We start from the raw sequence: 13,392 nt of genomic DNA, 5'->3' as shown, positions 1-13,392 counted from the left end.
CCAGCGGAAACTCTTCTCTTTGAGTTACTTACCATTCCCTCTACCACCCCATTAGGGAGACTTCCTCATCTCTCCCTAGACTCCTGGAAAAAGAACCTGCCTCTAGTCATTTCTCCTCCCAAGTTCCTATTCCTGGCATTCAATCACTGACCTGATTGTATTGCTCACCTCCTCAAAATCCTTCCTAGTAAGAATGAATTTTCTAACTTTGCAAGTTTACAAAAGGTATTGTTCCTATGTACCAGTTCTGAAACAGACTCTCTCATGCACACACCTGTATAAAGGCCTAACCTAGGATGAGTAGTGAATGGACAATGCTCAACATCCCCAGCACAGACTTTTTAAGTGTCATAATATGCCTTCCTATAATAATTTACAAACTACACATTCAGCAAAACTACCAAGCACCAGGCTAAAGTATTGGAGACAGAAAAAAGGGTAAGATTTACCTTCACCATCCAAACTCACTATCTAGAGGCGGAACAGACTTCAATACAAAACTGTACACAGGCAGGGGTAACTAACTCAACCTAAATTACTCAGAAATATTTCAGAGTTAAGACTTATTAGAAGGGGTAGGAGTTTGCCAGATAAGAGAAAGAGCATTCCAAGCAGTGAAAATATCTGGAAGTATTGTAAAGATAGAGAGAGTTTAGTTTGCCTGTAGCTTAGAAAGGAAAGATTACAGGATATTGAAGTAGGAAAGTAGGCAGTAGGCTGTGCTACAAAAATATGAACTTAATCTTGCTGACAATAACCAGGATGATTCCCTCAATATGTACTGAACACCTACTACACACAGAATGCAAGGATGAGTAAGAAGCACTGGCCTGCCTGCTCCAGAAAGGAGTCCTACCCCAACCCACTTACAGAAGCAATAATAGTGCCTGGCATCTGACAACCCAAACAACAAATACTCTCAGAACAAAGCTCTCCTTTTTAAAAAAATAAATAAATTTAATTTGCCTGACAAAAAGAAAAATTGGGAAGAGATGGAGAAGATGAAAACATGCTATGGGATAAGAGGTTAAAACATCAGGACTACCAATAAAGATGTGATCATCATTCATTAAAGGTTTAAATAAGCATCTATCTCACAAGTACATGTGAGGAGAATCAAATTAACCCTGCCATCCACTAGGAACTTAAATATAAAGGAGAAATTAATCTGCATGAATATAGATATGTTAATACATGACAGAAAATATTCCATATTCTTTCTTTTATTTAAATTCAAGTAGCTGACATATATTACATCATTAGTTTCAGATGTAATGTTCAGTGATTCATCAGTTGCATATCATACCCAGTGGGGTAACTGGGTGATGGACATTAAGGAGGGCACAGGATGTGATAAGCACTGGGTGTTATTCTATATTCTCTCTGCCTCAGGGAGGAGGCATGCAAAAGAAAAAACCTTCCAGGCCACCTCCCCACCCACTTCCCCTCACACATATACAGATGCGCAGGCCCAAATCCTGGGCTGCAGGATGAAAGTGTAACCTCTATACAAGACACGCATAATCCTTTAGAAGCACCTAGATCAAACCTTTACATAACTATCATGGTCTTGTCTATCACCACAGCCTGCATTATACTTTAAGCTCCAACAACACTCTGTGCTTCTCTAAACAAGTAGAGCCCTCTGTGCCTCTGCCTAAGTCATTCCCTCCCATCAGGGCAGCCTTTACCTGTCTCTTCACTTGGCAAACTCCTGGCCACTGTTAAGATTCTCAATCCTTCTCAAGTAGGCCTAGGTGAACCAGCCTGTGTGTTTTGACTTCCCTCTCTGCATTCCTCATAGTAGTTGCCTATCCCAGTGGTTGGCACTTCTGACCATACACTGAACTCTAAACTCCTCAAGGGAGGGGCACCTGGGTGGCTCAGCCAGTTAAGCGTCTGCCTTCGGCTCAGGTCATGGTTCCGGGGTTCTGGGATCAAGCCCCACATCAGGAGCCTGCTTCTCCCTCTCCGTCTGCCTCTCTCTCTCTCTCTCAAATAAATAAGTAAAATCTTTAAAAATAAAAAAATAAATAAACTCACAGGAAAAGCAGGCTGTCTCTTTAGGACCTAACCTCCAGTCTGGGATCCAGCCTGGTTCATAACATCTGCTATAATAACTATTTGCTAACTGAATGAAGAAATAAATGCCAAAATGTTAAAGTATTTACACAAAATGATACCAAATGCAGGAAAAGGAATGCACTGATCTCACACACAGAAAAGTTACTTAGAAAACAGTCTCACTTGCTTGACAGGTAAAGAATAATAGAATACAAAAATCTGAGCAGTGAGAAAGGGGAAGAAGCTCCCAGATTACCTCTGTAGAAACATCTGGTGCCTGGAAGGCAGCCTTACTTTTCCCCTGCCCGAAGAACAAGGGTGGCATGCATAGCTCTCCAGCAGAGGAAAAAGACACTAGAAAAGAAACTCAAAATCCAGCCAGTCACTTGATGAACAGTTACTGAATGCCTAATTGCTGAGTAAGCATTCAGGAGGGAATGAAGAGAAACCCTAACAGGAGTGGAGTGAAGCAAACAATAAATAAGTCATAAGCACTCTGAAGAAGAAACCAAGGATTAGCTATTTTATACAGGGTAGGTGAGGGAAGACATTTCAGACTCCTGAAGGAGGGAATAAATCATGCAGATAACTGGAAGAAAAGCATTTTGGACTAAGGCAACAGCAAGGGGCCTCTTGGGCTCTTCAAGGAATAGCAAGGATGTGAGTGTGACTGGAAGTCATAAAGCAAGAGAGAGTGGAGAGAGGGGAGACAGGGAGAAAATGAGTTTTGGGGAAGTAATCTGGGGCTCTTCCCCTTCTTGTACATTCCCATTCTTGATACTCTAACATGTGTTTCCATTCAAGAAGATGACAGTGTTTTCTAAGGTAACTCTTCTGGAGGATTTTAAGCAGAGCAGTGAGCAGGCTCATCATTCTGGCTGTTGTATCAAACAAAGACAAGGTTGGAAGCACAGAAGCAATTTATACCAATCCAGGCAAAATAAAATGGTGACTTGGACCAGAGGTGGGCAGTGAGAAGTGGTCAGATTACAGATATATTCAGAACAAAATTTCCTGATACAAGTGAGAAAAACAGACAAGTCAAGATTTTTGGTCTAAAATACAGAACAATGGCTCTGACAAGAAACTGAAGCAATGAGATTGTAAGATATGCAGCAAATTAGTAGCATTCAGAATTAAATATCTGCCCTTGACCTAGTTTGCTAACTTGCCTGTGAAATATACTTTGTCTCCTCCTGGTGTCACTATTTGCTGATAACACAAACCTAGTTCTACCTACAAATCAGGTACATATACTAAAGACCTAGTTAACTTATGTTTCAGACACTTTTCAATCTATAAAGTTAATATATGATTATCATAAATTTGAAATATGCTAAAATTTCTAAAAATTTAATGTTAATCCCACCACCCAAATCTTTGCCAATATGATAGGCAAAAAAAGTCTGGTGTTAAATTTCACTTTTTTATTATTTTTGGACATTAATAACCATTTTCATTTCATTTTTGGGTTGCTTCCTTATGTTCTTTACCCTTAAAAGGAAGTTTATAAGTTTACTGTTCCTTGAGTTTCTCCTAATCCCCATTTATGACTATTAAACCTAATCATGCTGCTACAATCAAATTCCCAGTCACCCTTCTTTCTCTTTCACCTTTATTTCTCTCAAGCAGAAAAGTAGGTTTAAAATGCTCTTGCAATGTTTCCCACTCAGAGAAAGACTATTATACTTTGGGGAAAATATACCTATGATTTTCAGCTGAAGGTGATGCAATAATCATTTTTTTTAATGCTACACCTCTTAGAGACTGAGTCCCCAAAGTGAGTGACAATAGCTGTGATGACAACTTTGTTGTTTGGCTTCTACAGAGCTAGCCTTCAATGTTTTTTTAGACCACCTAAACCAAATAGCCATATTTATAGTAACCACCCTAAGAATTTTTTCTTAATGAATGAAAGATCTTTTTCAGGAAGGGAAGAAAAGTGTAACACTAATTCATATTTCTATAACTCTCCCAAGCTTTTTTTCTGAAAAGTTTTACTTTATCATGAAGGAAAAACATCTGCTCTTATTTTAATCATGTATCTTTATTTGGCAATAAAAAAGAAACTGAAGCTGATGCTTTGCTGCTAAATGTAAATCTATATCCTATATAGCTTTCCTGTGTACACTTGTACTTCCAAATTGTGTTCTCTTATTTAAGCAATTTCTGTGGAAAATGTAAAAACAGATGATTCTCATCTTCGGAGTACTAGGTTCTTAGACAATGCCTGCCAAAGAACTGGCCTGCACTGCTAACTGCCTCTGAAGAGACACTTAAGGATCGACTACAAAGTGCAACCCTGGTAGATAAAGCACTCACCATTTAAGCAGATAATGTATTAAGCTAAAAAGAAAATGAACCAAGGCATGATTACTAGCTATGCCAGTGTTAGAAGAGAATACTTCCCCATGGTTCCTCATGTGGACCCGCTAGAACCTGGAGGCCATCCTTCCTTCCCAGTCCTCATTCACTCCTCCTTCCCTACGGTGAGATTTTAGAAGAAACTGAGCAGTCAAGGCCTGGTCAGAACAGGTATGACTACCTTGCTCTACTTCAGTTCCCAAGTGCCAAGTCCACCAGAGGGAGGGCTTGGACATTGCCTGAGGTAGCTGGAAGGCTGGCATTTCCATTCCAACACTGCAACTCACCCAGTTCGGTCTCACAGTGAGCCAAGTAAGCTTCTACTTACACAGTGCTCAGTCAGGCATTGTTATGAGTTGAACTGTGTCCCCCAAAAAGATGTGTTAAAACCTAACCCTCAATACCAGTGAATGTGACCTTATTTGGAAGCACGGGTTTTGCAGATGTAAGCAAGTTAAGATGAGATCATGTTCAACACCTAGTCCAATATGACTGGTGTCCTTATAAAAGGAGAAGAGTCAGAAAAAGAGGGAAGAATACCATGTGAAGATGGAGGCAGACGGAAGACACACCAAGGAATGCCAGAACATACAGAAAGCTAAAACAAAGGCACAGATGTTCCCCAGACTTCAGAGAAAGCATGGCCATGCTGACACTTTGATTTGGCCTTCTACCCTCTAGAACTGTGAGAGAATAAATTTCTCTCGTTTTAAGCCATCCAAGTTTGTGGTAATTCATTATGGCAGCCCTAACAAACTAATGCAAGCATCAGGGATCAGACTGATGGGACCATGGTAGACTGCCACATTCTCCAACCCCAGCTTCACCAATACTAAAGCCTATAATACTCTGACCTTCCATCTGACTCCCTCATCTTTCTCAGATTTTTCTATTCTGAAATAGAAAAGGATGACAGCAAAGAAAAGCCCTCAGCCTATTAATCATTTTTTGCCTGAGCCAGGCCTCAATCCTGTCCCAGAGACCCAGGCAGCTCTTCTTTAGTCATCTTGGTCCCATTCAAATCAACAGTCCACCTTGCTCCCCCAGCCTACAGAGACCAGAAGTAAAAATGGGAAGGTGGACTCAGGGAGACAGTTCTGGGATGGAAGAGCCAAGGCAACAAATGAATCTGTGCAAAAGTTTCTTTTATCGCACAGATAATATTATAGGTCCCAGGAGAAGGTTCCTAAAGAGAGGTGATCCAAGGAAACATGTAAATTCTCTCCAACAATCTATACCAACCAAATCACAATCCTGATCACACCACTCTTACACCCTTAGTGGACGGGAACAAGCAGAAGTCATCCTCCTGGGCAAACTGAGCAAGGCTTCTCCTCTTGTTCACCAAAGATCTGGCAAGATTAACAGATACTGGAGCACTCAGGCTGTCATCTCCTCAGACTTAAGTATGCAGAAGAGTGTTTTGGAACCATTAAAATTGCCAAGTATTCACTCTTGGCCCCACCCGGCATGACATTCCTTTCCTGGGTCAGACTACAGCCAGGTCTAGACTTCAGTGGGTCAGGAGAAGCAATTTTCCTTACATGAAATGCTCACAGTGTAATTAATTCTAGTTGCAAACTCCATACTTCTTCCCAGTACTAAATCTTACAGCATATAACATCTAATTTATACGTCCACTTCAGTTTTGCATCAATATTTCAAATGCACTGACTCAGGTATTAATTATATATATATATATATCATTTCTTGGTTTTCCTTCCTCTATCTCTTACACTTCCATAAGTGTCCATCAAAGGAGTCTGGTTGAATCAATGTGTTATTTCCAACAACACAGTATAGGCAACATAAAAAGAATGAGAAAGATCTCTAAGTACAGACCTGCAGTGATTTCCAAATTACACTGTTAAATTAAAAAAGGAAAGTGCAGAACAGAGTTTACAATATTCTACTTTTTGTATAGGAAGCAAGATCAAACCCATAAAAATGGTTACCTAAAGGGAAAAGAAGAGACAGGTAAGGAAGCAAAACTTTTGTGAGTGTAGCCCTATTGGTAGTTTTAACTCTGAAATCATATAAATGATTTACAAAATTAAAAAGAAAAAAAAGCCAGGCCTAAAAACTGAAAAACAAACTAGATGTATAGTAAGTCAGTGGCATAAGCAAACAAGGAAAAGAACTGCTTAAATAACTATGAATCATAGTATTTAGGCTATAGATTCTAACAGGATATACCCTGGGATATAGAACAATTTTTAAAATATATATAAATTGCATTTATTTGTCAAATTGTTAGTAGTAATACTGCTGTTAGGTCTTTTTTAACTATTATAAGAATACTATAAGATACAGCAAATAAGTAATAATGCTAATGTCATTAGGGATCAAGATTTTCATTATAAAGAGATATGAATATAAAATCCGTTGATTACATAAAAACTTAATCTTTCACTAGAATTTGAAACAGCAATATGAACTCAAGATATTTTTCTCTTAAAATGTTTATCTCCTAGTACTGTCCACTTAAAAAGGCATGGAAACAATGACAAGACAGTAGCAAAAATTACACATTGCACAAAAATTATGGTCTCTAAATCCCATATCTCAATAAAAAGAACCAGGGATCTTTGAAGAAAAGGCTGGTTCCAGGTCTGGGACAAGAAATGTGTAAGATGTGACTAGAACACGTTGTTCCAGAAAGAAAGCAAGCTATCAAAGACTACTGAGGATACATATCACTTCATTTTTTTTTTTAAGATTTTGTTTATTTATTTGACAAAGAAAGCGAGCACAAGCAGGGGGAATGGCAGAGTGAGAGGGAGAAGCAGACTCCCCACTGAGCAGGGAGCCCAGTGTGGGGCTGGATCCCAGGACTCTGGGATCATGACCTGAGCCGAAGGCAGACGCTCAACCAACTAAGCCACCCGGGGGCACCCCGAGGATACATAACACTTCAAAACTAACATCACTACTAAGAAAATTAGGTATCATGTGCCTCCTGATAAGATGTACTGAGAAAGATACATCACTTATATGGCTATTCTACCAAAAGTAAATAACCTAAATCTAATCACAAGGAAATATCAGGAAAGGCCAAATTAAGTGATATTCTTATAAATAAGAGGTTGATACTCTTCAAAAATGTGAAGGTCATGAAAGGCAAAAGATAAAAAGTAGTTCCAGATTTTTAAAAGACTAATGAAATATGTGATCCTTGGATCCTGGACCAAAAAACAAAAATTTTTTTTCTCTTTTCTTATGCTACAAAGAATATCATTGGGATAAATGGTGAATTTGAATAAGATCTGCAGATCAGATAATAGTGCTGTGTCAAAATTAATTTTCTGATCTTTATAACTATACTGTGGTTAGAGAATGTTCTTGTTTTTAGAAACATATAATGATGTGTTTACAGTTAGAGGAGCATTACAGCTACAAGTTACTTTCAAATGGTTCAGAAAACATTATGCAAACACACACACACACAGAATAAGTAAATAATAAGCATAGAGCAACTATAACATTTAGGAAATCTGTATGAAGGGTATGGGGAATATCTTGTTCTCTTTTTGGCAAACTTTCTGTAAGTCTGAATTTATTTCCAAATAAAAAGTTAAGAAAACAACAACAACTAATGAGAGTCATGTCAAAAGGACATGGGAACTTTGGAGAGAACAGTCACAGTGGCCCCAGGCAGGGTATCAGAGCCTGAGTGGATGAAGAGAACATCCTGCAAGCACAGCAGCAGCAACGATAGGAGACTGGATACATACTGGCCAAGAATGGGAGCCAAGTTCTCCCTGTTGGAGAAAGGAATTTACAAATATGGACGGGGAGGAAACTAGAGTTGACCTGCGGTAATAGATTGGAATTTGGGAGCACTGGTATAAATTTGTAGTGTGTATGTATGTATGTATGTATGTGGGTAGATATGTGAAAGTGTACACGTACATGTCCATGTATATGTACAGATACCTCCTTAGCTCTGCCCACTGAGAAGCCTTGGGAGCTACAATACCACAGCAGCAATGAGCTCTCAAATCTTGGTTTCTAAATACCACCGTCCATTGAAAGGAACCAGGGCTTCTTGGACTAATTCCAGGACAAGGGAAGAAAAAGTACAAGGTAAGCCAAGAACATCTTGCTGTGTGCCAGAAAGTAAGGAAACACTCAAAAAACAAAGGGGGACATATCTAAAGGACATAAAAGCCAACTTGAAAGGGCTTCCATTGGCTAAATCTGGGGGAAATTGAGCATCAAAATAAATGATAGTAATGAACTATAATCAATTAAATAAAGTAAGAAACTATGAGTACATAGTGAAGTAAATACAATAAAAAAGTATTAAATCTGTAAGTATACAATATTGCTTTTAAAAAAAGCATCAATCACCACTGGAATATATCAACACATTACTCTAAAAATTTATAAATAAAGAGAAGGAAACAAGCCCTTATCTTGCTTTTTCTGGAACAAAAGGTATTTTAGGGTAAGTAAAGAATTGATAGCAGAAAGTTCTTCCTTACAGAAAAATTCCAACTAATAAATGTAGTAAAAATAACAGAATTATATGATCACCATTTTTTTTACAATCCCTAATAAATAATCTAGGGAAACTTCATCAAAAATGCTGAAATCATGAGGTGGCAAGTTAACAGGAAGCTTTATAATGGAGGAGTCAGGCTCATTATCACTGGAATAGGCAGTCATGACTTGAAGCAATGGAAAATACACAGCATCACCTATTAATTGTTTTTACCTAAAAAAAGTAAATCTGAATCTAAACCAAGCCATTAAACCATTAAGTCTAACCACCAGTTGTCAGGAAATAAGGTGCCAGAGGAACAAAGTAAATACCACCACAGGAAAGCAATGTGCCAAATTCTGAATGTGAGACAGTCTTCATTCCAAACGCCAATAGGAAAGAAGGAGGGTGAGGTAGGGGTTGGGAACAAGGGACTGTTACAGAATAAAAAGGACATCATACATATGAATAAAAACTATACGCATCAACAACTGGTCACCAGAAATTTTCACAGAAAAGCAATAGGATAATGTAACAAAGCAGAAAAAAATAAGATTAAAAGAGCAACAACAAAACGGGTGCCTTGCTGGCTCAGTCAGTAGAACATACACCTCTTGATCTTGGGGTCCTGAGTTCAAGCCCCATGTTGGGTGTAGAGCTTAATTAAATTTAAAAAAGAATATTATAAAAGAGCAACACAACAACTAGAATAAAGAGTCTTCAATATGTTTTATATGTACGTATACACAGATCTATATTCTGTTATAAACCTGAGAATGTCCTCATTTAAAGATTTTATTTAGGGTGCCTGGGTGGCTCAGGCAATTAAGTGTCTGCCTTCAGCTCAGGTCATGATCCCAAGGTTCTGGGATCGAGTCCCATGTTGGGCTCCCTGCTCTGCGGGGAATCTGCTTCTCCCTCTGCCCCTCCCCCGACTCGTTCTCTCAATCTCTCTGTCTCTCTCAGATAAACAAATAAAATCTTTAAAAAATAAATAAATAAATAAATATTTTATTTATTCATTAAAGAGACCATGGGTACACAAGTGTGAGCAGGGGGAGGAGCAGAAGGGGAGGGAGAAGGAGAGGGAGAGAATCTCAAGTAGACTCCCAGTACAGGGCTCCATCTCAGGACCCTGAGATCATGACCTGAGCAGAAACCAAGAGTCAACTCAGCTTAATCAACTGAGCCACCCAGGTGCCGGAGAATGTCCTCATTTAAAAGGCATAAACTAGAACATTGAACCTTTTAGATTCAATACTCAGACTTTTTCTAACTACCTGCCTTATTTTCAACTTGCAAAGTTCGATGGCAGAATGTCAGAGTTCCTTTAACAACAGTCAAATTCCACTAAATAGGCAACTATTAGAAAATGTGAGGTGAAGGTTGGGAGGAGACAGACTCTATATCCAGTCATATCATGTGCAATACAATAACCACCTAATTGTTAGAAATCCTACTATCCTTTCCCTTGGGATAAAGTTTCCATTCATCTCTACCAATACAATGACCACAGCCCTATTGATAGTCCATGCCCAAATCCTTAGGCTGAAGCACTAAACAAAAGATCGCTACAGCCTATGATAGTTACTTGGCTTTCCAGCACTTAAACTAAATTTACATCACAATGGTAATCTCAACCAAACAGAATGACATTTTATTTAAAAACTACTATTGGGGCACCTGGGTGGCTCTGTTGGTTAAGCGTCTGACTCTTGATTTCGGCTCAGGTCAGGAACTCAGGGCCATGAGATAGAGCCCTGAGTTAGGCTCCGAGCTCAGCAGGGAGTCTGCTGGGGATTTTCTCTCTCTCCCTCTGCCCCTCCTCCCACTCAACCTCTCTCTCTCTCCCTCTCTCTAAAATAAATAAATCTTTAAAAACAATTACTATTACAATGGGAGTTGAAGTAAATCACCTTGTATATTTCTCTCAAATTGTGACTATCTCACTTAAGAGGCAGCCAGGTAGAGGCAAGATCATACCTTAGGGTCAGATGGAACTGGGTTGTTTTTTTCAGTAGGCACCACGCCCAACGTGGGGCTTGAACTCATGACCCTCAGATTGAGAGTCGCATGCCCTACAGACTGAGCCAGCCAGGTGCCCCCAGAACTGGATTCTAATCCCTCCTATCTGTCTCCCCCACATAATGACTACATGACCTCTGGAAAGTTACTTAAACTAGACCTCTGTTTCCCCATCAGTATAATGAGATACCACTCCTCCCCCTACAGCACTGTGACAGGGAATCAGTAAGCAGCTAAATGTAAGAGTCTAGCACATTGCCAGGCTATATAGTTAGCACACAGATGTTGGCTTTAAAAAAAAAAAAAGAAAACCATTCAAATTAAATCCCTTCTATTACCTTCTTCCCCACTGCTTATACATATGCTCAAATCTCTCCCATGTAATTTTTTTTAAAGATTTTATGTATTTATTTGAGAGAGAGAGAGAGAGCACAAGAATGTGTGCGTGCAGGGGTGGGGGTAGGAGTCAGAGGGAGAGAGAATCTGATTACTGCAAGATTACGACCTGAGCTGAAACCAAGATTCGGCTGCCAGACCCACTAAGCCACCCAGGTGCCCCTCCCATGTAATTTTCAAAGGTTCTCTGTACACATTCTCCCCCCCACCAGAAAGACTCCAGCTATAGCCCTCTCTCTCCAACCCCTCATAGCAAACCCCAACAAAGAATAGCCTACACTCATTTTGTCCACTTCATCTATTCAATCATCAGTCCCACTGCAATCTGACATCTCCATCCACCAGTGCATTGAAATCACTCTGGGAAAGTTTGCCAGTGACTTTCTTTCTTTTTTTTTTTTTTTAAAGATTTTATTTATTTATTTGACAGAGAGAGACACAGTGAGAGAGGGAACACAAGCAGGGGGAGTGGGAGAGGGAGAAGCAGGCTTCCCGCCGAGCAGAGAGCCCGATGCGGGGCTCGATCCCAGGACCTGGATCACTTAACGACTGAGCCACCCAGGGGCCCCTGCCAGTGACTTTCTAACTGCTATATGCTATATATGTTATATATTGTCTTTATGTTGTCTTTATATTATCTATATATAGCTATATTCTATATATGCTATATATTGTCTTTAATCCTCTTATCAGTCTCTTTGCAGCATTTAAAACTGCATAAGCGGGGCGCCTGGGTGGCTCAGTCGTTAAGCATCTGCCTTCAGCTCAGGTCATGATCCCAGAGTCCTGGGATCGAGCCCCGCATCGGGCTTCCTGCTCAGCGGGAAGCCTGCTTCTCCCTCTCCCACTCCCCCGCTTGTGTTCCCTCTCTCGCTGTCTCTCTCTGTCAAATAAATAAATAAAATCTTTAAATAAATAAATAAATAAATAAATAAAACTGCATAAGCCCTCCCCTAGTACAGCTTCTGCATATGGGGGGGGCAAGGGGGATGATGACACACATCCACCATCCTCCACTCACTCTATTATGGTTAACTCCTCCCTCCACCCTGAACTCCTTTCTGTGCCTCGCCAGAGCCAAACCATTTACTACTGGTATACTACAAGATTATTTCTGTGGTTGTCTTTCCTTTCCACCAGACACAGACACCATGGGAAATTTCATCCAACTATCCTTACCAATGCATCAGAAATATAAAACAAGGACCTCTCTCCCCTGAATCCAAGTCCAGTAAATCCAAGTGCCTACTAGGCAGAGCCATTTGGAGATGATCCTCAAATTCAACAGAGACAAAACTGAATCCAAAAGTTAATAGGGATAAAAAGGAATCTTTCCTCCAAAATCTGCTTCTCTACCCAGCAGTCCCAATCCTGGTTCATTCAATCCATCCACGGTCCTGCTTGCTTTCTTCTGGCCAGCACTGACCAGCACCAATCCTCAAAGAGCTTACAAGTGCAAGAGGGAAAAAGTATACAGATGGTTCTAATACCACAGGCCAGGTACTGCAAAAAAGGGAAGCACAGAACACCACCACAGCCGCTAGAACAAGAAGAGCAGAATCCAACCCTTTAACAGTGCAAAGGGGAGAGGGGAAAGCAGAAAAGGAGAGCATCCCCTACACAAGCCCTGCCCTCCACTGTAAGGCCCGCATCAGAATCCCAGGAGCCATCCTCAGCCCTGCCTCTCCACATCCGTATGAGTACCAATTATTTTCTATTTGACTTGAACATCTTTTATAATCATGCTCTGGTCTCTATTCCCAAAGTTACTATCCTAAATCAAGCTTTGGTCCTTTCTTTCCTAACTACTCCAATAGTGTTTGCTGATTTACTCACCTTTAATTCAACTCCTTCAATTCTCTTCTATACATCCACAAAAACACAGAACTTTCTCTTTTTTTTAAGATTTTTTATTTATTTATTTGAGATGGAGAGAAAGAGCGAGCATACAAGGCAGGGGAGGGGCAGAGGGAGAGGGGAGAAGCAGACTCCCTGCTGAACAGGAAGCCTGACATGGGACTCGATCCCAGAACCCAGAGATCATGACCTGAGCCGAA

General features: G+C 40.0%; 1 protein-coding gene across 14 annotated transcripts in view; it reads right to left on the bottom strand.

Annotated features, from left to right (window-relative positions):
- Window positions 1-13,392, bottom strand: part of KDM4C (lysine demethylase 4C) — a 459,189-nt gene that overhangs the window by 422,273 nt on the left and 23,524 nt on the right. The gene's annotated exons all lie outside the window — the stretch shown is intronic.

Source organism: Halichoerus grypus, chromosome 14 (genome assembly GCF_964656455.1).
Source record: "Halichoerus grypus chromosome 14, mHalGry1.hap1.1, whole genome shotgun sequence".
Taxonomy (NCBI): Eukaryota; Metazoa; Chordata; class Mammalia; order Carnivora; family Phocidae; genus Halichoerus; species Halichoerus grypus.
This window is presented reverse-complemented; position numbering and strand designations above follow the sequence as displayed.